Genomic DNA, 27,710 nt, shown 5'->3' with positions numbered 1-27,710 from the left:
GTTGTCTGGTCCCATGGATGCTATGTTCTTGGCTTTGGAGAGTGAGGTTTTTACCTGTGCAGCCATGATTACAGGAACTTTGCATTCATCCTATATAAAGATGGGCCCTTTAGGGGGTGAGAGGAGGGGGTAAAGTTAGAACTGAACCTATCTGCCAGGATGCTGGCAATATCAGTTGGTTTTGTATATTTAGTGTCGTTGTGCTGTAACTCAGAGCAGATCTGAGTGTTGCCATTGAGATTCTTGACATAGCTATAGAATGCTTTGCGGATGTCTTTAGAATCAGTGGCAATTTTGTTTTCATAACTAGCTTTGGAGGATTTTATGAGTGATCTCAGCTTCTTACTGAGGCTAACCAGGGAGTTCCTCCAATCATGGGATTTTACTCTTTTTTGCAACAGTTTCTTTCTTCTGTTGTAGAATTTGTTTATGGCAGAAGACCACCAGATTGGCTTCCTTTTTTTGGAGGATAGCATCTTGGTTCTGTTCGTGTAAGTGCTTATAAAGTGCATTTGTGTAGGATTCAGCAGTCGTACCTCTATTATCCATTTGCATGGATACCGTGAAGTTTGCTACTTCTATCTTAAGAAGCATGGAGAAATATTTTATGGTTGTTTTCCTAATGGGGGGGTGGGAGTGGGATGTGGATGTCTAGGGTGATTAGCTTGTGGTCGGATCTGACCAACGAGGAGCTGACCTCTGGTGTGGAACACTGGTCACCCATGTTGGTACTGACCAGGTCTAGAATATTGCTGCCCCTGGTGGGGGTGTGGATAAGTTGATCAAAGGCGTTGGAATTGATGATTTCCAGAAAACGTTGAGCAAAAGAGTTGGTACATGAGTAGTTTTCCCAGTTAATGGTAGGGTGGTTGAAATCACCCATTATTAGAGTGTTGGGTTGTACCTTAATATTTTCCAGTGTATCAAGAAAAGAGGAGAGGGAATCCTGGGGCATGGTGGGGGGTCTGTAGCAAGCTACAATCTGGATTGCGGTTTTGCCCAGAGTTAGTTGAACTTTTATAATCTCGGATGCATTATGCTGGGCAACTAGCTTGGAGGTGTGGATATCTTAATGAATATGGGCACGCCTCCACCTTTAGTGTTTCGGTCCGGGTTTGATGGCCAAAAGATGTGGTATGAATTATAGCCTGGTAATGCAGGAATGTTCTCTGGAGCTTTGAACCAGGTCTCTGTCACTGCACAGATGTCAATGTTCTCCATTTTAATAAGTGCCTCAAGTGAGTGCATTTTGAGGTTTAGACTTCTAGCATTGAGTAGTATTACCCTCAGATTTTGCATAAAGCACCCTTATTAGTTTACACAAACAAAGCACACTTAGTAGTCTCTAACCAAAATACACCACCCCCTTAGCTCACAAATCAAAGGACTGGATATTATGGATATGCAATGTTCTAACTTTTATAGCCAGCTTGGTGGTTATCGGCATCTTGAGACAATGTAGCAATTGTCTCATGTTTGCTGACAACCACTTGATCCTTAATGAATCAGACACAGTATACGAGAGGTGTACTTACACAATGACACTGGAGACTAAGCTTTTGCATACAAGTCCACATCAGGTTGTCAAAACCACACACACAACACCCACCTCACATAGCACACAGCACACATATAGACTAAAATATGCTAAGGCACTTAAAAGCAATCTTCCTAAACAACAAAGATCACCTAGTCCCCCTGCTGTCAAAGCTATGCCTCAACAAGCCTAAAGGCACTCAGAAAAATAACACAAACACCACACACACTCTCAGTGGAATGTCACACACTAAGCCCTTAAGGCAAACAAACAAACTTCCCAGGACTCTCATCATAGGGGACTCCATTGTAAGATATACTGATGACCCTCTAACCAGGCTGAATACAGAGAAGATGACTGTTAGTTGCTTATCTTGAGCCAGGATCCGCCAACTCATACATGCACTCAAGTCATCTTGCCACAGGTACCAGTATGATTCCATCACCATAGACAAAATCCTGCACCATATCCTAGCCAGCTATAGGCCGCACTCCATGTCCCAAGAAGCTCACAATGCAAACTTGGAGCTACTGGAGATGCTCACCATCCAACATAACACCCTACTCATGGGAGACTTTAATTACCACTGCACATACATACAAATATTTCAAGCATGGGCATTAATGCTCTTCTAGCTTGCCAATATACCAAAACACTTGTTCCCATAATAAGTCTCCAGGCTGTTCTTAAAAATATCTAAACTAATTCTTGTTTTATTGTAATTTGGTAGTCAGTTCCATGCATTAGCTACTCTGACAGAGAACCAATTAGTACACTTCTCATTCCTATAGAATCTTCTACACAGGTTGTCTGATTATTCTCTAGTACTTTTTGATAACTCCAAACATTCCCAGAGGTAGTTGTCTCTAAATGCCCTATATGCTTGAAAAAGATCTCCTCTTAGATATCTGTAAGAGACACTGTACAAGATCAGATATTTTAGTCTTTCATAATAACTTAAATTTTCACATCCATGGATGCCCTTGATATATTTCTACTGTACTCTTTCCAGTTTGCTCATGCTTATTTTCTTATAGGGTTTCCGTACTGTTATTCCATCCTCAAGTTTGGGTCTAACAAACAATGATTTCATCATTTTTGATTTCCTGGACTTTATAAATCTTTTTATACAACCTATAGCTCTATAACTATCATTAACCAGTTGGTTGACATAATTAGAAAAACGCATAGCTGAATCTACCCATATACCCAAATCCTTAAATGAGTCTACAGTTTCAATCACTGTATGCTGTATTAAATATTCACTTTTCAATTTATGTCTTTCAAATCTTATATGCTTAGTTTTTGATGTATTTATCAGCATATTATTCTCCTGTGCCCAAATGGTCAATTTAGTCAAGTTATTTTGCAGATATGCCTTATCTGTAACACATGTAATCAGTTTACCCAATTTCAGGTCATCTGCATATAGACAGTAGAACACATCAGATGAAAAAGTTAGGTCTGAAAGATGCAATCTAAACAAGTAAGGGCCTAGGACAGACCCTTGTGGGACACCCTGACTGTAACCAAGGATTTCACCTGTCCAGTTGCTGTATGATACTTGCCATTTCCTATTTGTAAGCCATGCAGCTATCCATTTTATTACGATTATATCAATACCTAGTTGTACTAATTTATTGATCAATGTTTTGTGCACGACCCTGTCAAATGCTGAAATAAAATCTACATAAATTATATCAAAACACAATTTTTCATTCATAGCTGTTATTATACTGTTAAAGAACATCATGTTATAGGTGGTAATAGATCTAGTTTCAACATATGCATGCTGATATATGGTTTCAAGTCCCAACCTATCCAGTTCTGACAATAACTTATCCAGTATTACCTTCTCCATTATTTTTCCACAAATGAAAGTAGACTTAAGGGTCTTTGTGACTCTGGGTTTGTCCTACTCCCTTTTCCCTTAAAGACAGGTTTAATAAGCACGTGCCTCCAATCGTGAGGAATCTGCCCATATTTATATGACCTAGTGAATAAAAATAACAATCACTAGGACAATTTATCACCCGTCTGTGGATCCAAACTGCTTTGCATAAATTGTTGTAAATATATCTATAATCTGCTGTGTCTGGCAATAAATTTTAGAATCTACACACAGTTTGTCAATGTGTATGTCTCTCCTCCTACCACATCTGGTGTACCTGTAAAATGGCTTGCTATTATACTCAAGATCCTTGTATAAAATGTCTTCAAAATTTTCTTGATCTTGTCATACACTGTGTCACACACTATGTTTAATTTGTCCGTCCACATTGTTTGTTTCAGTTTTCAAAATTGTAGTGGAAATTATTTTCCATTTCCATTTCTGATATTTTTCCTCTCATCTTAATCACGTATATTATTCTTATGGAACTATATCCTCCTGATGTTGTATGCGTAGATTCTGATGTTAAACTTTTATTTATTTATTTATTTATTTATTTATTTATTCATTAAAACCATTTATCTTTTCAAAATTTCTACATTCATTCTGCAGTTTTTCCACTGAACCCCTCACTCCAGTTAGTTTTACATAGAGACTGCTTTATTTCCATATAATCTGTTTTTAATATTCTGTTCATTGGCTTAAATTTCAGTTTGGCAGAATTATCTAGCAACAGATTATCCTTTATAACCCCGTGATGACTGCACATCAACAGTGGTAAAACCTGACATGAAGTAACAGTGACTTCTTTAGAAACACAAACAATGTCCAGTATGTTCCATTCCCTGGTAGACTTTTTTACAGTCTAAAGCAATTGTTGTTCCTGAGCATATGTTGCAAATAATTTCATTACTAATGCTGAATTAATATTATTCCAGTTTGTTTTGGTAAATTTAAGTCCCCAGCCACTATTATTTCCCCTCCTGTGTTTCATACAAGAAATGTATGAGTTCCTCTAGGTCATCAGTACTTGACTTTGATGGCCTATATACTCTAACAATTGTTATATACTCCAGGGTTGTCTTTATTTTCACAGGAGCAGTCTACAGTATTGCTGTTATTACTGAACATGTAATAATCACTGGTTTCATAACAATCTTTAATATCTTGGATGCCCCATGCAGTAACCAACCTGGCAAATCCTTTGCAGACTGTGAGATGTTTCCTTCATCAAAGAACGCACCTAAATATGCAGAAAAAAATATTTTCTGCAATTATTAGAGTAGATCAAGATGTCACTCCAGGGGAATTCACTGTTTCTCCACTTGGGAGGAAATGCGCAAGGTCCAACCGTGCAATGCAAGGAATGATCTACACCTTTCCTCAAAATGAGTCGGAGTACTGAATGGACTTCTGATTATTATTATTCCTCAATGCCTTTTCAGTCCGGGTCAGCTTGATGTGCATTTTAAGCTAAAAATCAACAGATAACAATAAGGAGAAGATGGATCTCATCTATGTTCACAATGTAAAAAAGCAATCTGAGCTGCATAGAAATTTACTTTGCCCTTCTGGGAATTTGAATAGGTGCTGTCATGACAACTATCTCAAAGACCTGCCCCGCATTACACAAATACATGGTTATGGTTCCAGTCAGCCAAGTCCACTAAGCAAGTGAGTGGGACTAGCATTTCATAAGTTAATATTTCAAAAGTAGAGTTATCAAAACATATCATGGCAAAGAAATACTCTGGACTCAAGTTACAATAAAAAACTCAAAACTTCAGTTTTGTAACATTATTATTCTCCATTCCTATTACCTCAAGATCATGACTACCTCTTTGCTAAACTTACAACCCTCCCCATAATGGAAAATACATTTCTGCTTATTGACCTACTAATGTATTACTTCATCACCTGGGGGAACTATATCTAAACAAGCAAACAGACAAAAAGCTGTTAGAGTATGAACTTTACAATCCTGAATAAATTGCAAAACTGACAACAAGGAGGAAAGACCATATTATATATCACTCCATCAAACATTCCTATTGCCTGTGCTAAGCTGAAATTTGCCTCATCTCTTTGTCTGTCTGACCAGAATGGTTTGATATTCCTCATGTATACCAAACCTGATAATCAGGATATCATCTTTAGAGATTTGTTTTCAACTGATGCTTATGATGCCCTGAACCACCACCATGCATTACCCAAACAAAACTGCATATTAGACCCCTTCCAGCAAACATATTAGAGAATTGTGCATGGCTACCTAGAATATTTTAAATAATGGGATTGAAACATTCATTCCCATGAGTAATAACTATAGTGGGAAGTTCTGCAACACATCTAAATAGTAGGGTTACAAAATTAACAAATTATTGAACCAAAAAAATCAGAGGGTACAAAGGCTTCCAACTTTATCCTGTCCAACTCAATGCCATACAAAAAAGCTCACTAAAACAATTACAAGTAGCATAGCTTTATTCAAAGTAAAATCTGCCATCAAGACAGATGTCAAAAATAAGGCCATTTAAAACCACATCGGAGAAATTTAACGGAAAGAAATTAGACTATAATGTGCTAGATTAAATAGTAATACTATAACAGCGCTAGCAGCCATAGATAAAACACTAGCATATAGACTTTCAGGAAAGTTCAGGCCCAGAAGGAGAATCCCTACCATTCTTTTCCTTGCCACATGACTCCACCTAAAATTTCATCCAAAATGGCAACCTCCACCCCACTGAGATCAGATACATCAGTTTCCTGGTGTCAGATGAAATACTAATCACCCTAATCTGCACCCTTAAAATTAGCCTAGTGTACCGCTTTACATTATGTATATCTGAAACTAAGTTACTATAGCCCTAACCCACAAAAAGTCTCTTCTGCAAGCCCAAGAAATTACCAAACAGTTGTTCTTATAAGCATATTGTGCCGGTTAATGGTATAATCAGTCACCTTTTTCAGACATACATGGGAAACCTTCTTCTCCATGATCTAGCCCAGAACTGTTTGTTCAAAGGCACACCCTCTGCACTTAATCTTATACATTTTTGAGAGCGCAGCCACCATCCTGTATGAAAGATCATATATCCATGCAGCTTGGCTCTACCAGATTAAAGCATTTTATGCTATGTAACCCATGGGGGAAACATGCATAAAATCAGGGATCTGAAGTTAAAGGAAGCCATAATATTTTGGATCAACAAGTAGCTACATAAGTTATACAAAACAGGTAAACATAGATGGACTCCTATCATCACCAACTCTGTTGCCTGTGGAGTCCCAAAAAATATGCCAAAAATAGTGCCATGGGTTCACTCCTTTTTGGCATATTTTTCTCAGATGTCAAAACAGATTTCAGTATTTGGCTTACTACACATGCAGGCGATTGCAAACTTGGGAAGCCTTTAACTCCTTAACTGTTTAATTCTGTAACTGCTGGCACCATATCCTCTCAAAGTTCACTTACTGTTATACACAATGGTGCAGTAGAAATAACGTTGTCTCCAAAGACAAAACAAACAGCAGTCATGCATTTTGGAAAAAAAAAAACCTTGTTTCAGCTTTATCCATTATTCATGACAGTAACTGAAACTCGACAAAATGGTAAAATACATTGTAGCCCTGGCAGTTAATGACTTTGACGCCCATACAACTGCTACCATCCACCAGGCATGTAAAGTTGCCCACCTGATAGTACATGGGATTGAGAATCATGCCAGAGAGGTAACTGTCCCCCTGTTTACAGCTCTTATCAAGCTGTGTATAGAATACTGTAGCCTATTCATACACCATCTGGTGCAGTTGTGAAAGTTGCAATGATTTCTCATAAACAAAATCAAAGGGCTTTGAGGCATGTATATATAGGCCAAAACTACAGCATCCCTCTGTCCCTCTCTTTCCTGTACCTTTTTGCCTTTTTAGAGGAGACATATGTTTGACATTCAAAGCATAAAGGGACCCCTTACAATTTCAAACCCTTCATTTTGAATACCACCCTGCCCTGCTGACCTCAACAGAACAGAACACTCAGCCTCAATAAAAGCTAATATCAACCATACCAGGAAACATGTCAATGTCATATGGCAGACTCTCACACCATTGAAACAAACTCCACTTCCCAAATAACTCAGCCCATCACAACATACCTTCAAGAAGGAAATAGATCATTGCTCAAATACCAGAAAGTTCCAACAAGGAATTAATCAGATCAAGCTTCTTGAGAGTCAACAAAGGGTCTTGAGCTTGCTCAGTAAACCTAAGATAATATAAATGTTATAAATGAACATGCCAAATTCAATGAAATGTGGTGCCTTTTTAATGTACTTGGTTAAACTTATGGAATTGTATGATATTTTTTTAATACAAATTGTCACCAGTTCAAAATGTTCTGCAGAAAATAGGAATTTAGAACAATACTAGGTAGGTGATCATACAGAAAATAAGATGCTTAGCTAAATGCACCTTTAAGCAGATACACTTAAAAGTTTCTGCTTCCATTTTCAAGTACTTAATAGTCCACAATTCCTAGATTGACCAGGCCCATGCATGATAAGCCCAATGTAAAACTGTATCTGCTGTTCCAGTCACCAATACTAGCCACAATGGTAGTCAAAGCAGTAATTTTGTTTGACCTGTAGACATAACTTATTCCATCGGCTGGGAATACATTGATTTGGGAACCTATCCCTCCAGTGAGTCTTGTTTATTTGTCAGTGTAGATTTAGGTCCCTAATGTAGGTGTTTGTAGAACCACAGTTTTTGCAAAGATATAGGAGGTCAAAAAGAACTGTGTCTTTCTTCGGTCAAAGGTGAGACACAGGTGACCTCAAAGCAGATAGTAGGCTGCTGGATATAAGGAAATTTGTGCTAATCTGTTAGGACAGATGAAGGATTTAAGGCCTTTAATTTTCTTGACCTTTTCAGTTGAGCAATATGCTTAGGTTTGTACATACCAAAGGAGGTATGGTGTTTGATGATGGGTCTTATAACTGAAGAGCACAGTGGTAAAGTGACTTCTTTAGATTTTGAAGAAATTCCCTTGGAAATTAACTAGGTCAGATGAAAGTGTTTTTTGACTGTGGTGGACACTTGATGATCAAATGCGAGAGGGACTTTTCCACATAAATGCTTGGGTCTCTTATGGACATGTCTACCTGGAGAGAAGTTCCATTTGTAACATAAGATGTGTGTGCCTTAGAACACCTAATGCTATCAGACTGGTCACAGATGGGAGTGACAGCGGACTGCTGAGAGAGACATGTTGTCAGAAAATAGAAGGACAAGGGCTGACAATACTCAGGACTGGAGGGAGATCACTAATGTTGACCATGAAGATTAATGGGTGAAGTATTTAAGTAGATCCTCTATAATTAGGTTAGGTGGTAACCAATCTAGCAGTATGTAGTTAAAAGCTAGAATTAGGGTGTGTTGTACAAACTAATAATTCCAAACAATTACCTTGCAATGTTACAACTCCAGGTACTATATAAGTCACTTGTTCCTAGTACTTATCAGACACTTGCACACACTGCAGAACAACTGCTAGGTACTGAACACTGCAGCTTTACTTTATACCACATAATGAACACTAAACAGTAACAAAAAACTGCTAATACTATACAGGTAAAATTTCAGGGTCAGAGATGCTGGGCACTGAACAAAATAGCTAAGGCTATTTAGCACAGAATGATCTCCAATCACTATGACAGAACTGCTGACCTCATACAGATAATTTTGCAGAGTCATTCTCAAGATTCTTGCACATACCACAGGGCAGTCATTGACTACTGCTCACAGTAAGTATAGCCTGTACAAACAGAGCAGGCATCAAGCTGTAATACCTCATAGGACCACAGTGTACCCATCAGAGCGATTTATTGGCACTGATCCCTACATAATAAAGTCAACTGAAAACAATGCACTAGGCACTGGACACAACAGCTATCCTGAACTGGTAAACTGAAAACAATACACTAGGTGCTGAACATGGCAGCTATCCTGGACTGGTGAACTGAAAACAATACACTAGGCACTGGGTATGGCAGCTATCCTGAACTGGTGAACTGAAAACAATACACTAGGCACTTGACATGGCAGATGTCCTGAACTGGTGAACTGAAAACAATACACTGGGTGCTGAACACAACAGCTATCCTGAACTGGTACCCATGAACTGAAAACAATACACAGGCATTGGACATGACAGCTATACTGAACTGGTTCTCATGAACTGAAAACAATATATTAGGTGTTGGATGCAACAGCTATCCTGAACTAGTTCACAAGAAGCAGGCTTGATCAGCAGTCTCATCCCACATGTTGCAGGGGGGTCTGTAGGGTTGTTATAATCTTCAGTCAGTAGATGCCTCTCACATTAGCTCACTATCACGTTATACAGTGGCTAAATGCAAAAGGCAGCCAAGCGTCACATTGATCCAACATTAAAACTGAAGAAGTTTCCTGAAACACCTGACCAATCAGGGAAGTACCACACACCCTGCTTAATTACAGACAGTCAGTAACCAATATCTCAGCACTTCTCCAGGAGCAGAACAGCAGCACTAATCCCAATTTGGGTCCTAAAAAGCAGTTTTCAGGTTTTCCAGTGATCTGTGCTCTCTAGGGAGGTCAGGAAATAATGCCGTTGCTCTCCTTCTCTCCCTAGGAAAAAATAGAAGCAGCAATTGCAACCTAGTTCCTGTCAGAGTTTGTAAGCGCTCCAGTAGTTTATTCCACATGTTGCAGATTTTAAAAGTAAGATAAAAGGGGTTAATACTCAAGTTACTGCACTATTCACTAAGCAGGTGGGAAGTTATCAAACAAAAAGTAACTCAAGCTTTAACAGTCTAAAGGGAGGATCTTCCCAGTTTGATCTTCTAATTTACACCAGTATAGGCAGGTGAAATAAGACTAGGAGTAGCTTCCAAAATCAAATTTACAGTAAAGGGTGGGCAATTCAAGATCCATTGAGTTTAAACCTATAACAGAGAATGGCTGCTTCGGTATGTGATAAAAAGTCCAAAACAGAAACAGAACAGCAAAAGTGATTATAGCAATAACTGACTATGCCAGTGTGGTATATTGAAGATTTACCCATGGTTGGTGTGGTTTAATCACGAGGGTGAAGCCCAAGTCATTAAATAAAGTCAACCATGGGTAAATCTTCAATATACCACAACCACGGAGTCGGTTATTGTTATTATACAATGACATTATTTAAGAAAAACAGACTTACTTTTCTTACATAATGTCTTTGTATAATGCCTCCGTGGTGCCCTTCCACATTTTCTCCAGTACATGGGCCTTTCTGAAGTACTGTGCATGCATATGGGACTTGCACTCCCACGCTTACACAGTACATCAGTGCTGTGTAAAGGAAGCAACAAAAAAAGGAAGATCTCCGTTGCCTTTTTTTTTTTTTTTTTAATTTAAACCAGAAGACTTTTAACATTTGGGAGAGACTGGACTGATGAAATAAAAGGATGATCAGGTATGTTTCTTTAGTTATGAAGAATTACCTAATTGTCCTCTTATATTTCTCTGTGCCATCTCCCTCTTTCATTTGAGATCTTCCGTTCTGTAAACTTATTTTAAAAAAAGAAGGAAAACTAAACATTTAGTGGGATATACTAATGAAAAAAAGTCCAAGCGACCGGAACTTTTTCCATTGGTATATTCTTGGATTTACAATGGGCACGCTGGTTGGACTGACCAATCAGCATGTTCCTTTTTGAATATTACTGGCCAGTCACTGTATAATAACTATTTTCATATGCTGCTTACCATAAATGAACAAAGATCAGCTTTATCCACAAATCAGATGGATGTAATCTCTTTGCAGTTAGTGAACAGAAAAACAGCTCTTTTCTAACTGGCCCTAACTGAGAGCATCTTAAATGCAAATTTATGTAAAGCAAACAAATGTAATGTAAACCAAATTGCAAATAAAATAAGAGCAAAAGATAAGAAATGGTAAGAGCCTGTAAAGGTTAAAAGAAAATAATCCAAAATAGTCACACATCACCACTGCAAGTATGGAAAACTTAAATGAGGAATTTCGAAAAAGCTAAACATCAGCAGTCACAGAGCAGTGGCTGCTGCCAAAGATTAAGGGATGGATTTATAAAACTGTACTGCATTGTAATGAATGAATTTGCACAATGATCTGTAATGGTTTGCGTGTGTGTGTGTGTGTGTGTGTGTGTGTGTGTGTGTGTGTGTGTGTGTGTGTGTGTGTGTGTGATTCAAAAAACTCAGCAACATGATGCATCCTGCTGAAATAACTTGGTCGGACACATTGCTAATCTCTGCACAATGAAGCTCCATGTATGATAATGAGGCTACACAGCATGGCGGAGTGATTCAGAAATGCTTAAATGTCATACAGTGACAGTGCGCCCACTTAGATCTGTATATGGCCGTATGCTCGTGTTAAGTAAGTCCTTTGAGCAACAGAGGCTGCATAGAGTAAAGTTGCATATCTTTCTAAATATTGCCACAGTAATTGCGCATGTGATATCTGGAAGAGGCTTTTATAGCAGCTACTGCAGCCAACAATGTGACCTGTCACCCCCAGAGGTACTGGGAGTTCCAACATGCCCTGTATGACGACAACATAGTGGACCATTATCATGTGGACAGGGACACCATGCAGCAAAGAGTAGTCATGTGTCAGCTTCATCTGCATTCCCATAGGAGTTATGAATTACCCATCCCAGTGGATACAAAGGTATGTCTGGCTTTATGTGTATTAGCAACAGGAACGTTTCAGTGACCCACTGGGGATACACTGCGGATATCTCAAACATCTGTCTTGAGAGTATTTCAGCAGTTCCTCTGTAACCAGATCCAAACACCAGAGGTGCAAACAATATATTAGGAATGATAAAATTGTCATACTCTAATTAACCATCAGGAGATGGAGCAAGTCTTCACAGCTGCAAGCAGAGGGATAGTGGACTGCCATGTTTCACTCTTTTAAGTGCCAGTGCCATTGGAACCATAATAATACAGTATCTACATTTTATTAATTTGCCATCCATCAAGCCAATAAGTTGCCTGAAGGTGACCATTGTTGAGCAGAGACTGAGACGTGCAGGAAATGTTTTCTGCTCCACTTCCCTGCCATTTTCCTTGAGATCTTTGAAGGTGAGATATTACAGCTGGAGAAAGAGAGCATAGTTATCATTTTAGAGCACAGACGTAACATGAGGAGGAGGAGTCCAACATTTTTCTGGACATATTCCATAAGTATTACAGCTATGGAATCCTGCAGGTGGACTATACAGGGTCAAAGCTAATGCTTCTAATAGTTTTTACAAGTCTGTTACCCATGTTACTGGCATCCCATGCATGTGGGAAGAATGACATTACCACTACAGTGACTTGAGTTGATGCAAGTCTGACCTCCTTGGCATATGGCATGATGAAATTAGAGGACAGACACCTCTGCACTGTAAGTATAGCATCATTTCCTATCCAAATTCCCTGCTAATACATGTCACCTTACAATCTCCCATTCTGTCCTTTTTATATCTCCAGCTCCTGCAGAGATAGAAAAGCATAGCTCTTATTCTGTCCTTTTTATATCTCCAGCTCTTGCAGAGATAGAAAAGCATAGAGATAAAGATGCACTCAATAAGACTAGAGAGTTGGGGTGAGTATACTGCTGTTGGGAACAATATTTCTGTTGAATAGTAACAGTTATAGCCATTAAAATAATATCTATCTGTTATATGCAGTATCACATCTGTCAGTGTTGGCATACCTTATGGAAATTAGTATGATTGTGCAATGTAAGAAGTGTGCTTCTGCATGCCTTACCCCTGTATAGGTGGGCAAGTGGCTCTTTGTGTTAAACCTGTATACAGTGAGATTTTTGGATGAGTGTGGGTTCAATCCATTCCTGTACCAAACAAAGGAAAAGCTCGGTTGTCAAGGAAGAGTATATATGTCATCCCAGTAACATCACTGCACCACTATGAAGGCCAGACATATCATATTGTATTTTAGCTAGCCATTTCCCAATATGCAGTAGAAGTATTTGCCCCCTTTGGTGTCATCTGTGCCGGACATTTTCTTTTTGTGATCAGTATGTTTTTGTATGTATATGTAGAGCTGCATTATTATCAAAACTCAAATAACATTACTGGCAAAAAGCACAGACATGTTGTCTTGATAAACAACTCCTGCAGTTAGTATTCTCTTATGACACACAACATGTGAGGATGGTTTATGGCTTAGGCCCCCCCTTTTCCATGAGTTATAATTAGACAAACTGGTTATTTTCATACCTGCATAAGTCATACTATTAAAAGGTTATTTGATGCTTTACTACATAAGTTTTAACATAGTTAAGAATGCAGTTTCATTGTTTTTGCATTTCATTTCCCTCATCCTTTTTGTCACTATCATTTTCTCTTCCACTATTTGTTTTTATTCATTTTATTTCTGTTATTAATATATGCAGCAGAACAGCAACCTGCATTTAATCTACCACCAGCAAGGCTTGTGACCCCCACTACTGCTGGTACCAGTATCCCCATCACCACCACTAACAGAGGTACCCATCACATCTGGATCTCAGCCTGCCACAGTTGCCTCCACACCAAATACTCTACCTGCACCACCTGCTTCGGGTAGCCCTGCACCGGAGGGTGGAGTACTGGTACCTTCCAGTAGCAGTGCAAGTGGAGGTGACATTTTTGTTACCCATCAGAACTTGTTAGAGCTTGTGGAGGAGATAATATACAGTAGGTTGGATGCCCGTGTCAGCTACATGTAGACTATGCTCTGGTAACTGTATGCGTCATATCCCTACCCAGCACTTAATGCACTTTCTGAGCAATAACAGCACCCTCAGTGGTGAGTAATCTCCCACTGGTTCTAAGTTGGTAGCTTTGATCACCCAATCGCAACCTCAAATGCAGTGCTCCCCCCTTTCTTACATGTATGTGCCTACCCTTATATGTTGTACAATCATACCCTTACCATTGTTTACCCTCTTTGTGTCTGATGTCTCATTCACCATTGTATCCCCCCTCCCTCATTATGTTACCCCACAACCTTTCAGTCTTCTGTGTCTTTCTCTGTTTCTTAATCAGACACCTGTTTACCCATCTCATACTTGTGTGACTTTCTTCCCCAATTTTCCCTTCATAAAAATAAAAAAGGGCACATGTCCCACAACAAATATACCCAACCATACCTCCTGAGGTGTGAGCGATATGCACATGTTGGCTCCAATAGTTCATCATAAAAAGTGAAGTTGTCTGATAAATCATTGAGAATTTCAGTCATCAAATAGTTACAACTATTGTTGTAATTCCCCACTATTACTGAGTTAAGAAGTTGAATGGTATGCTTCTATCCCACCACCATCCTGTTCATTCCTTATTTGCTCACCAGGTGTTCTACCCTCTACTTACTTCTCCTTTTTATCTCTGTCCTGAACTCTCACTTCTAACCATTAACGTGGTAAAATCACCACACATACTTGCCCAAAAAAGATTTATCTATAAAATAATCTTTCTGTGGTCATCATTGCACAACAGTTCAAAGGCAGTAATATCAATGCCCCACATATAAGCAAAGAGAAATGATACTCCTCATCTTAAGGCAAAACTGAAGAGAAACCCTTGGAATGTGGTAGGATCTTGACACCTGTCATGCAACTGAGCTGAGCATATGTATGTGTCACCAAACAAGTCTGAAATATGGCTTTCCCTGTAATGGCTTCCATGGATCGACATATTAATGATGTGATGAGTTCATTCTTAGTGCACTAACTGCAAGGCTCTAATACCTTGAGGGTGGCATGTTGTTTTACAATATTACATTTACTTCATAAAACTGTATCCCATTCTCTTACATTTTGTTTTCTGACACCTTCGGTGTGAGAGCTTCTGTGGCATACCTTGCTACTATTCAGATTCAGAAATGATTGCTTGACAAAGTCATGGGTGTAGGTACATTTCTGTTTTCTTACTATCATGTATTCCATTACCCTGAAATGAATCATTCCTATCATCATTGGTACATTTCGACAGGGAGATTGGCACTTTATAATCAGATATAAGTATGGATTCATCTAGCATTGTTGAGCTAAGAAGTTCTGAGATCTGCTCCTAACCCACATCCATCCAGCTCACTCATTATGTTCTACCCTCTGCTTTCTTCCCTTTTCACCTCTATCATATACCCCCATTTACAGCCTTTAAGATGGTCAGGAAATAGATAAACCCACACACACACACACACACACACACAAACACACACACACACACACACACACACACACAGAGCTTAGTGAACAAATCATCTCTCCACAGTCATACATTGCACTATGTTTCACAGAGAGCAAAATCAACGTCTATATATAACACAAAGAAATAACACTTTCGTCTTATGGCAAAACTAAAGAAAAATCCTTGGAATGCACTAAGGTCTTCCCATCCATCATGCCACTGAGCTTAATGTTGAAGCTCATCACCAAGCTATTATGAAATAAGATAAAGATAACAGACTGACTGTAACAGCTTCCATGGCTCATTGTAGTCATGTAGTGATGTGTACATTGCTAATACACTGGGCAGAATGGTTTTTCCTCCCTTCCCCTACCTGCTTCATTCTGTCTATCTGTCTGTCTGTCTGAATGTTCCAATGCCCCTTTCCATCACCGGGTTATCCTGCTCCTCTTCTTCTCCTGCAGATTTCTTTGAGTGAGCTGGAACTGGATTTGATGCTAACAGAATCCTGAAGAGCGTTGATAGCAAATGCTACTACTTCATGGGGAACGATTATAACCTATGTTTATTTCCTCACCCTTGCATTTGTCACATGTCTGAGGGTTACTCCCATCATTGGACCATGCCTCCCCTCGGGGACTGTTTCTCACAAATGTCCTTCCCTGAATAGGCACTCCCATCCCTCCCTGTAAGTGCCTAAGGCTCCAGAGCTGCTAACTGAACCTGGGCTGTCTGGGCAGTATTTAGGACTTTATCCCTCTACAACATAGTGCTAACCATCAGGGGGAGTGTTTTGATCCCCTGAAGGCTATCTGTTGTTTACAATGTCCAGTTTTCAGTCTTCACCACTGTTCTAACATTCCATTGAAATGCATGTTTTCTATCACCTTCACTATAAATTATTCTGTGGATTTACTGTACTATACTAAAGAATATTAACAACAAAGGTATGGTTCATATAATTCCAGTCTACCTTGTATTAGTCTGCAAACAAGAAATATGTGCTAACAAATTGCCATTGCTTGTGCAAATGAGATGATAGATGACAAGAGTCACCATGCAAATATGAAATACAATAAAGCTAATGCATATATTCTAACTGCTTTTATGGCTCAGTATGCTCATGCAGTGATGTGTCCATTTTCAATACTGTAGATGGAGGGTTTGACCCCTGATGGTTATATGCTAAAGCTAATGCATATTGTTTAACTGCTTCCATAGCTCATGCAGTGATGTGGGCATTTTCAAAACACTGGCTTATGTTTTTGATTTCCTGATAGCTATATGTTCTTTTAAAATATTCAGTTCTCAGTCTATATTGGTTTAACATTTCTCCTGAAATGTCTGTTTTTTGAAACCTCCTCTGTAAGTTCTTCAGTGGCTTGCCTTGCAGTGCACTCGTCTAGGAAATATCTGTAGCAAAAGCAAGGGTTCAAATTTATTCAGGTGTATTTTTCTTTCCTTTTTATCATGTGTACCATCCCCCTGAAATTAAACATTCCTGTCATCATTGAGTAAATTCTATCAGGGAGTTTTGCATTTCCTCATTAAATTTAAGTATGTATTTATCTAGCATTGTTGAGCTGAACGTTTGTGAGACCAACTCATTCCTTATTGGGTCACCTTGTTTATAACCCTTTCTTTTCTTCTCCTTTTCATCTCTGTGCTATACTTTCATTCCACCTGATGAAAACAACACAAACATGCCCACAAAACTTTTAATCAAATCATCTTTCTGATGTCATATATTGCTCAACAGTCAACAGAGAAGAATGCTGATACCCATATACAATTAAACAGAAATGGCACTCCATGTCCTATTGCAAAAATGAAGAAAAATCATTGTCATGCACTAATCAGTTGTGCAAATAATCTAAGTGTCAGTGTTTACACACATAACAATCTAGCATACAGTACAGCTAACCCCTTTAGTCTAGATCCTTTGATGGCTCAGTGTAATCATAAGATCATGTCTACTGTTTCACTGCACTGCTTGGGGTGGATTACAATGCATTGAAGTCCGTATGTTGTTTTGCAATGTTTGGATTGCAGTCTGTAAATGTGCTGTATTGCCCATGTTGTGTGAGCTATATGGTTCCTTCTTAGTCTGTTTTAGTGTCTCCCCTGCCTAATTCACTTATAGCATAGAAATATCAGTTGAAAAGTCATAACCTCAGTTCCCTTGAGGTCTACCTTTATTTTCTTGCTATCAGCCTGCATGTGTGCATGCCTTCCCTGCTGTGTGTGCTTTATGACCATGTTTAGTCTGACTGCTTCAGAGGCCCCCCTAGCTAATGCACTTATAGGGTGTAATATCAGTAGGAAAGGCATGAATTCAATTCCCTTGAGACATATCTTTCTTTTCTTCCTAATAGTCTACAAATGTGCTATAGTTCCATGATATGTGTCCTTTGTGACCAATTTTAATTAATACCACTGAATGTATTATACTTTCCTCTTTTAATGACATCAACATCACAGTACAGGACCACTGCTTACAATCTAATGTTGTCAGGACAGGCGCAGGTTGGTACAGCATACTTACTTTACTATATCCCACCTCTCCTGTCTTGCTTTCACATTATTCTACAATGAAGCAGTGTCATACCACCTGCTCTATTGTGTTTTTCTGCTCTGCATTGTTATGCAAATCTCTTTGCTCACTTTTGTCCAATTCTGTGGTTTCTGTTGATATAGTGAAATCTTTACTCCACCCTCTGACATCCATATAATATTTTCTCTATCATGAAATATTTCTCTGAGTAAATATTGCTGTAAATTACATCAACATCATTTTCCTCTCTGTGAAAACAAACTCATGATGACTACTAGACATGCTTGTGCACATCAGTTTTTATCACTGTTGTTCCCTCTGGGTGATCTAACCTGATCTGGCCATAGGTCTGTGCTGTGGCCATGATGAGAATCTATCCATCACATGCCATGTCATGGTGGCATACATAGCTAATAAGCACTGAGGCTTATTGACCATGTTGAGTAAACAGTATTGGCTTGGCTACAATTGCACTCAGTACTTAATGCATCCCTGAGTAAATGTTTTCATTTTCTACTCACCTTAAATAAAAATGATAGCTCTTAGCCCCTCCAATGAATCAGCTAGATTTTATCCTTTTGTACTCAGAGAATAAAAAACAAACCTTAATAACTGATCCTAACCAAGAACTTTTAAAACTCCTAGAAAAACAAAGTTAACACAATAAAAGCAGAACAAACTTTGAGTAAAACAAAGTGCTAGAACATAAGAGCAAGAAACATGACAAGTATATTAACCTTAAATAAAGAATTCTGAAACTGTCATACAACAGCAATGTATGTATGCAATATTAAATGAAGAATCCCAACCTAATCAAACAGCAGCAGCAAACACGTAACAATGGCAGCTTGCAAAGATTAAACTCTTTCTAGTTCTGTTTACTTTAAAAATGTTATTTCTTGGTTCCTCCAACAAGTCAGTGAAAATGTAATCCTTTGCAGCCAGAGAATAGAAAGCAGACGTTTCATAGTTTGGCCAGAACTCAGAACTTCTAAAATTCAAAAAAAAAATTTAAAGTAAAATGAATTGCCATATGTGACAAAGGGAGATACTGTCACCACAGTTATCTGGAATTTTGTAAGTAATTATATGTCATTTGTGAATATCAACATGATTCACATAAGATGCTTGTATTACAACTATATTATAACTGCATGTCATATGTATATCAAACTTGTTTGTACAGATGTGTGTGTTGAAAAAGGTTTTTGCAAAGTGCTTGAAATGTATCTAAAGTGTGCCCTACTTGACTACAACAGTAATGTACATGCGTTATTGTAACTGTTAAAATGTATATATTTTAACAGTGGAAACTGGAACACAGGAGGTTATCTTCAGTCCAGCAAAACATCAGAAAAATAGCTGAAATTAAATTACTTTATGGCTACAAAATAAAATATATCTTTCAGTTTCAATGCAGCAAGGAGACACAATGTCTAAAACTAGGGAGCTGTCTGCATTGTCTCTAAGATTAAATAATTTCTAGTCATGAAATGAGAAGGGATGTAATTGTTTTATGACTTCCAGCATCTGCCAAAGATCTGATGTCTATGTATTTTCAAAGGTAGGTGCTAAATACTGCCAGATTCCAGCAGTGGGGGTTTCACCTGGGATAGAGTCAGATGACAAGAAGTGATATTCTGCAAGGTATCCCAGCAGTAATATTTGAGATATTTAATTTGAGAACTCTCTAGGAAAGAGATAGCATTCTATATTCCGTTTTTGACCTGATAACAACTAGAAGATGAATTTACCACATCTGTCTTGCTCTTAAGTAAGTTAACTAGGGTATAGTAATTCTCTTAGATTCAGTCAGGAATATAGTGAAGCATAGTTTTTATTTGAGACTGCCCTGCAATGTTGTTTTAAATATTTCCTGTGATTTTGAACTTTGATGTCACTGTGAATATATACTGAATATTTTCTTGTTCTTTTATTATTTATTTTTAAATATATTTAAACCTTTCATTGTGGCTGATCTTTGTGAGACATATTTAAGTTTTGAGAGTACTTGCTTATCTATTTGGTGACACTGTGGGCCACTCCTAATAGCATTGCTCTTGGTCAAACTACCATTTGTATTAATATTAGTAGTACACAGTAAGATTGGACACCCTTTGTTAAGGTCCTTAAAGTAGCTGATAAGAGTTGGCTGGTGGCAGTGGTAACTTGATAACTAACTTGTAGTCTGGGCAAAAAGGGGCATAGCTGGTAAACCTGTGCCAGCCTTTCCCAGGAATGAGAGTGTGTGTGTGCATTTGTGCGTGTGTGTGTGTGTGTGTGTGTGTGTGTGTGTGTGTGTGTGTGTGTGTGTGTGTGTGTGTGTGTGTGTGTGGGTGTGTAAATCAAACCTCAAAGAGTGTGTGTATCAGCTACTTTAATAGTGACACAAAGCACTGGTTGGACAGGGAGGGTGCAGGAGGTCTTGGCTTAGCCACTCAGCTGACATCTCAACTCTATTGCTGTGCCACTGGGGAGTCTTATTGCGGATCTGGAGAAGGAGGCAGAAATCAGCCTCAGACTGACTGTGGTCTCTATGTGCTCTTAAGGGAAATTGCACTTGATGCAGAAAGCTGCATCTAGAAATAATGTGTGTGTACCTGTCATCCTCCCAGTGTACATCCCCCACTGTTGCCAGTGGTGAGGATTGAGGCTCCTTGATTACTGATCCACATTACACCATAAAATAAGAGCAAAAGGCAAGAAACAATGCAAATACAAAAACTTGAATAATTCCAAAACAGCCACAATGCAGCAGCAAAAGCGATAAAGCTGTGGTAGTTCTCAAATACTGTTTTTTCGGAATGCTTTGCACACAGATATGGGTGTTTGTTTTCTATGAGTATGTATATATGTATGCATATTGTACAAACACACACACACACACACACACACACACACACGCACACACACACACACACACTCACGCACACACACACACACACACACACACACACACACACACACACGCACACACACACACACACACTCACGCACACACACACACACACACACATATATAATATATAACTCTGTTATATAATAAATGAAGTATCTTTTTCTATATGCCTTGGAAACAATATTCTGAACTGGTGGCACCAGGCCTAAATCGAGTTTCCTGGCCCTACAGTACCAGATATTTATTACTCAAAACATAGGTTCCTAGGTTCATATGAGATTACTAGAAAAACAGCTTAGCAGCCCTTACAAGCCTAGCCAATATAATCTAATTGTATTCAATATATGGCCCCTAGGGGCAAGAGGATGACACGGCTTTGTGCCTATGCATTAAGTATCTTACAGACTGTCCCTGTCCATAAGGGACATAGGCACTGACCCAGGTGTGAATTTGCAATTTCCCATCAATGCTAAACTGTATTTCAAGAGGGCAGGGAAGACTTCTACGTAATATGAATAGGAAGTCTGTTGCAAAGAAGGGTCAATCTCTCAGACACATATTTGTCTGTTAAGCATGTATTGTTTGAATTAATTATCCCTAGATTGGATAACCATTGTGCTGTTTGACTTGCAAATGTGCAGAAGCTATATCAAGAAAGGATTTGTGAGTGTCTTATAGTTCAGGCATAAGTCATCCCTTAATAGTCGGTAGAAGACAGAGTAAGGGAATAGAGCTTTAAGTCTATCCGCATAGGACATGTTGTTTACGCCTAGTATTTTCTTTGTGAGGAACCTCTGAGATCATTCCAGCTGCTTTAAGTGCCTAGTCAAGTAAACACCAAGTTGTGCATTGTACTCAATTATTGGTCTAATGAGGGCTGAACACAGCAGGGCTATAATTTCCTTGGATTTGGATGCCATACCTTTACTTGTAAGTTGTGCCACATATAAGGAATACCTCACCACTGTGGACACATGGCGTCAATGTTCAGGCCGCTATCTATCATTGTATTTAGACCTCTGAGTCTACTCTTACAGGTGTGCTATTGATGTTGTAATTTGCAGGGGTATTTAACTTTCCAAAAGGAGTATGATAATGAAATAGATCCTCCTGAAGGATATTTACATCATTGGAGGAATCAGTGATTGCCCCCATGTTGCAGTCATTGGCAAACTCTGCCATCCAGAGGAGGTCCACATTAGCCTTGACTTCAGAGAAGCATATTCTGAACAGGGGTGGTCCCAGTACTGACACTTGTGGCACACCACTAGTAAGTGGCCCTCTTGCTGGATCTAGATTCACCCACTTTAACCATGTGTCCTGTCCATGAGACAACTGGCTATTCATCTAGTAACACATAGATTTATGGGAAGTTTTGTAAGTTTGTTTAAAGACCTGAGTGAGAAATTGTGTCAAGTGCCTTAGCCAGGTCAAGGTAAGTGGAATGGACTGTTTTCCCCTCATCATTAGTGGCTTTCTCAAAAAAATCCACCAGATTCAGTAAGTATGGCCTGCCCTTGACAAAGCTGAATTGGGTTGGGTCCAGTGTTTGGAGGTTTCCTATGTCATTTATCAGGTCCATGATCAATCTTTCCATGGCCTTACATATAAGACTAGTCAAATTTATGAGTCTGTAATTTCCTGGGTTAGTAGATGGTCTCATTTTATGGACAGGGATGACTCTTGCTGTCCTCCACTCTATTGGGACAAAGCCAGTTGAGAGGCTGTGGTTAAACAGAAATACTAGTGGGCATCATTAGAACTGATTTAAGCTGTTTAAGAAGCAACATGGTATATTTTCAGGCCCCACTGAAGCTGTGTTTTTTGCTTTAGAAAGTGCAGTATCAGCCTGTTCTTTGGTGATAATTGGCAGTGAAGTGGTGGAGGGTATTTCTTGGGGGAGAACTGGGAGTGATGGTGAGGTGATATTTGAGCTGAATTTCTCGGCCAGCAGACTTGTTACATCTTCTGGCTGAGTATAGGTAATGCAATCTACAGATAATAATGCACATTGTTGGGTGTTGCCATAAAGACTGCATACATAAATTAAACATGCCTTATGGTTACTCTTAGCTTTGGAGGCTATTTTTACCTGAAAGTCTGCTTTCAGAGACTTTACTAGTTCCTTGATTTGCTTGCTTAGACTAATAAGGGACTTTTTGCTCTGTTGTGCACATTCCTTCTTACTTCTCAACAAGATTTTCTTTCTTTTCTTGCACAACCTATTAATACCAGGGCCCACCAGGGTGGCTTGTTTTTATAGTTATCCTAGGTTTATTTCGGTCTGGTACTGCCGTTTCCATGCAGTTGTTTTTAAGACTGACAGGGCTTTTGTTTATGCCTCTGTTTAGCTTTCTGTGTTTTCTGGATTTGGGGTAGCTTAGAAACTCGCTATACTGTCCCTTAATATGAGGTAATTTGGCTTACAGAAGTTCTTAAATTTTTTGGGGTTAGGTGGGGGGACTAGTTTTACATTTATCTCAAGGGAGACTGCTTTGTTATCTGATCTTAACAGTGAGGACATCACACTAGAGGGGTGTAGCACTCTCTCCCATATTTGTGAGTAACAGATATAGGATATTTGTTACCCTAGTGGGAGTGCAGACTAGCTGCTAAAGGGCATTTGAATTTACAAAGTCAAGAAATATGTGGGCCTGCATGTTAGTGGTTATGTATGCCTCACAATTAATGGAGGGGTAGTTAAAATCACCCATGAGTATGGCATTGGGCTGGATGATGAGTGATTCTAGTAACTTCAAGTATGATGCAAGGGTTTCATGGTTCATGCTGGGGGACCTGTAGCTAGCAAGAATATGGTAATGGATTTTTCCCATGTTTACTTGGACATGGAATACTCAGAAGTAGGCCATACTGTATGAACAGCCTTGAAGTGTGCTTATCCTTTATGCAGACAGATACACCTCGGTCTTTTGCTCTTTACTGTTCATTGGGTGGTTGGAATGTAGAGAAGGAGTTAACAGCCATGCATTGCCAGATTGCTTTCTGTAACTTTGAACCAAGTTTCAGTAAGACATTGGCATTCTTCAGGGAGTGCAATTTCTTGTTGAGAGTCCTTAGCAGTAACACCTTTAGCATGTCCTAAGTAGCTTTTTTTTTTAGGTTGGACTGTTTGTCACTTGGGCAATGCCAAAAAAGACACTATAGGGGTGGATAATGTTTTGGCCAATATCCAAAAGCCTAGAGGTGACAAGTGAAAACCATCCCTGGCAAAGTAATGTGGCCTGTCAACCATGTCCTCTCAGGCTGACAAGTACTGGAATTTTGGAATGACAATATTAGCTAAGCCAGTTGTTAAAGTTTATAATTTTCTCCTGCTATTGTGGCATCATCCTTGTAGATGGTAAAATGCTGCTCAATGCTAGCTTCATACATGCCTGTGACACATATTCTGAGAGCTCAATCATTAGACACCAGGTATACTTTCTAAATAGTAATTTACCTCACTAAAGAAATTAATAGAATGGCAAATGTTGCAGCAAGAAGTTCCAAAAAGTTAAAACAAAATATGAAACTAACGACTGGCATTAGTAAGTGACTTGAGTGACTACATCCATCCTTGTATGAGACACAGAGATTATATGTTGCAAAATCGTAGAGATTCTTTGAAACTGGTGGCAGGTGAGAGATATGGGGATTTGTCTGTAAATATGTTTGGATGTGTGTGGAGGAACGAACAAGGAGGAATGCCTGTGCCATTGCTCTCACCACTGGACTAGCCTCTCTGCAGCTAGACCTGTTTGTGAATCCTGTCCTTTTTTTTATTGCAGTGTCGCTTGATTTTTGACTATTTTAGTAGTGTAGTGAGGGCTAGCTTTGTAATTGTTAGTAATACAGTTAACTTATATATTTAGTTAGATTAATTTTTCTTAGTATATCTAGCTAAAATAGGTCCCCTTTGCTGAGAATGCCATTTTCTGATTGCCCAGTGGAAGTATGCATTTTGTTTTAATTTTTTTTATTTATTATTTACTTATTTAAATTTGTTTACCTGAGTAGTACACTGATCATAGCTGACCATTTACAGGCACATCCAGAGTGAAAAACGTTCACAAATAAAGGACAAAAACAAGAACATCTTAAGTTTATTCATTTCAGAAATTAATTTTACTTGTATGGACTCATTTAGGTTAGTAGTGTTATTTTGGCTGGCTGTGGAATATGTGTGCATTGAAATGAATGGGAAAATATAAGTCCCTGTTCAGAGTAGTTTTTTTTTTTTACTTTTTTCCCTCTTTTAAATCAAGTACTAGGTTGCTTTGGAATGTGTATTTGTTTTTATATGTGCTGTGGGTGAAGTTTTACTTTAGTTTTTAAAGACTGTGTAAATATTGTGGATTTCAAGGATTTTTAGTATGACTTATAATATGCCCAAAGAAGATAAATATTTGCACCAAGTATGTAGATGACCCACAAATAAAAACGAGAGTGTATCAAAATAAAATATGTCTACAAACTGAAGCAGATGCCTGTTTCATCACACCTTATATCTGGGGTCTACCACTATGACATATATATGGAATCTGGGAAGGTCTAGTGCATGATACATGAAATGTCTTATACAGAAGATTCAGGAAACAAGTTATGTGAAGAGTGAGGATTTGAGTTTTACACTCATTCAGTGCAAGATATTTAATGATTCACATAAACTAGACTACCATATTTTGTATTTATCTGTCCTCTCTCATTCTTTTTTTCCGTAGATACATGCTTCCTATTCATTTTAGATGCAGTAATTGCATAAATAGCCTTTAACAGGTCTTTATGTAGGTTATATAGGGAATGGGCTGTTTAATGTGTGATCTTCTGTTCCAGTTATATGGTGATTTTTAATTGTAATTTTTGAATACATTTTTATCCGCCACTTGCCTACCAAATATCAGTGCTCTGTGATCAGTCACCCATTTTTGTTCCTGTAGGGTGAGAGTCAGTCATAGTGACCATCATTAAGGTAGCCATCATGTGGTTTTATTGTTAAGGCCTTGAACCACCCCCAATGGCTGACATGAACGTTTCCCCTGTGGGTGTGCTCAATCCTGTCCAAAAACCATGAAGGATGCCTATTAAGTGGGGTCTAGTAAGGCCAAGTGTGTCCCCCACCCTTTACTTCTGCACACCATCTCTCTCTCCAGTAGTTGTCAGCACTGCAGTGGGTCAGACTACTTCATCCAGGGCAAGTGAACTAGCATTGGTCACACAGTCCCATCCTCCAATGCCTGATCCTCCAGCACCCAAGCAGCTAATTGGTCTCTGGTCATCAGGATCATAGTCAGGGATTTTGCCCTCCATGCCACAGAGCTGTGAATGTTGAAATCTTTTAATAGCTTCAGATAATTTGCAGTATTAGTTTAGAAGAATAGTGAGAGTTTTGTTCACATGTGTTAGTTTTTTTTTATTTAATAAGAGAGTTCAGTTTTATAGAGTCAGGCAGATTTTACCTTAGTGCTGTTTTCTGACTGACTAATTATACTTTTATTTAGCATTACGATAATCATATATATAATTATATATTAATCTGTTTTATACACCACCTCTTAAATACAATATTAACATGTTCTAGGCTACTAAGTTCCTTTCCCCACCTCAATTTCTTTGGATTCCTAAGTGCTAATCACATGATCTATTATCTATATGACAAACCCACTAATACTCCTATTCAAATGCTCATTGTGGAGCATCTAGTAATGCATAAGTGACTTTCATACAGTGATAGTTTGTCTGTATTTCATATGCATTTAATCTCATTAGCAAATGAATATGTAATTGTTAATGTGCATTAACAAGCTTCTGCTTAAAAATGTTTGTAATATCTTAGAACTTTTCTCCATGGGCCTCCAATAAAAAAGTTTTTTGACTAAACACAGCAAAATTAAATAAATAAATAAATTTTAAACACACACACACACACACACACACACACACACACACACACACACACACATATGTATGGTTCCCCTGCATTTTATCGAACACTGTTTCTTTGACAAACACAGGGGGTGTATTTTAATGTCGAAGGTATGGATAACAGAGTGGTGGAAATATCGAAGGTGTGTAATGTCTAGACAGGTAAGTGGGCTTGGAGGGGTGAGAGTGTTTGCCCTTGTGCATTTGAGTTAGAGTTAGGGTCAGGGATGAGTGAAGGATAGGTGTTATATGTTTGAGTATGAGTTTGTGTATTTTACGGTTAGGATTAGGGAAGAGATGCAGTGTTGTCTTTTGTGAATGTTTGTGTGTTCGAGTGTGTCTTGTGTAATCACAGTATTACAGGAAGGTTTTTATGAAGGTAAGGTGTAGGGTTAGGGCTGAGGGAAGGGACAGTGTTGGGATTAGCACCCATTACTAAAGAGGACAGAGAGCTCTGTCCCAAATGTCTGTTTTTCATATGAGAATATATTTTATCACTTTTCTCAAATTTCTTTATCAGCATCCATTGTTAGGATAAATACAAAAAAGCACACACACTCACACACACACACACACACATATATATATATATATATATATATATATATATATATATACACATGTATATATGTATACATATATTATATATA

The sequence above is a fragment of the Protopterus annectens genome, chromosome 2.part0, assembly GCF_019279795.1.
Source record: "Protopterus annectens isolate FY-2018-M chromosome 2.part0, PAN1.0, whole genome shotgun sequence".
NCBI classification, from domain to species: domain Eukaryota; kingdom Metazoa; phylum Chordata; order Ceratodontiformes; family Protopteridae; genus Protopterus; species Protopterus annectens.
The sequence above is the reverse complement of the archived record's forward strand: the minus strand, read 5'-3'. Positions refer to the sequence as shown.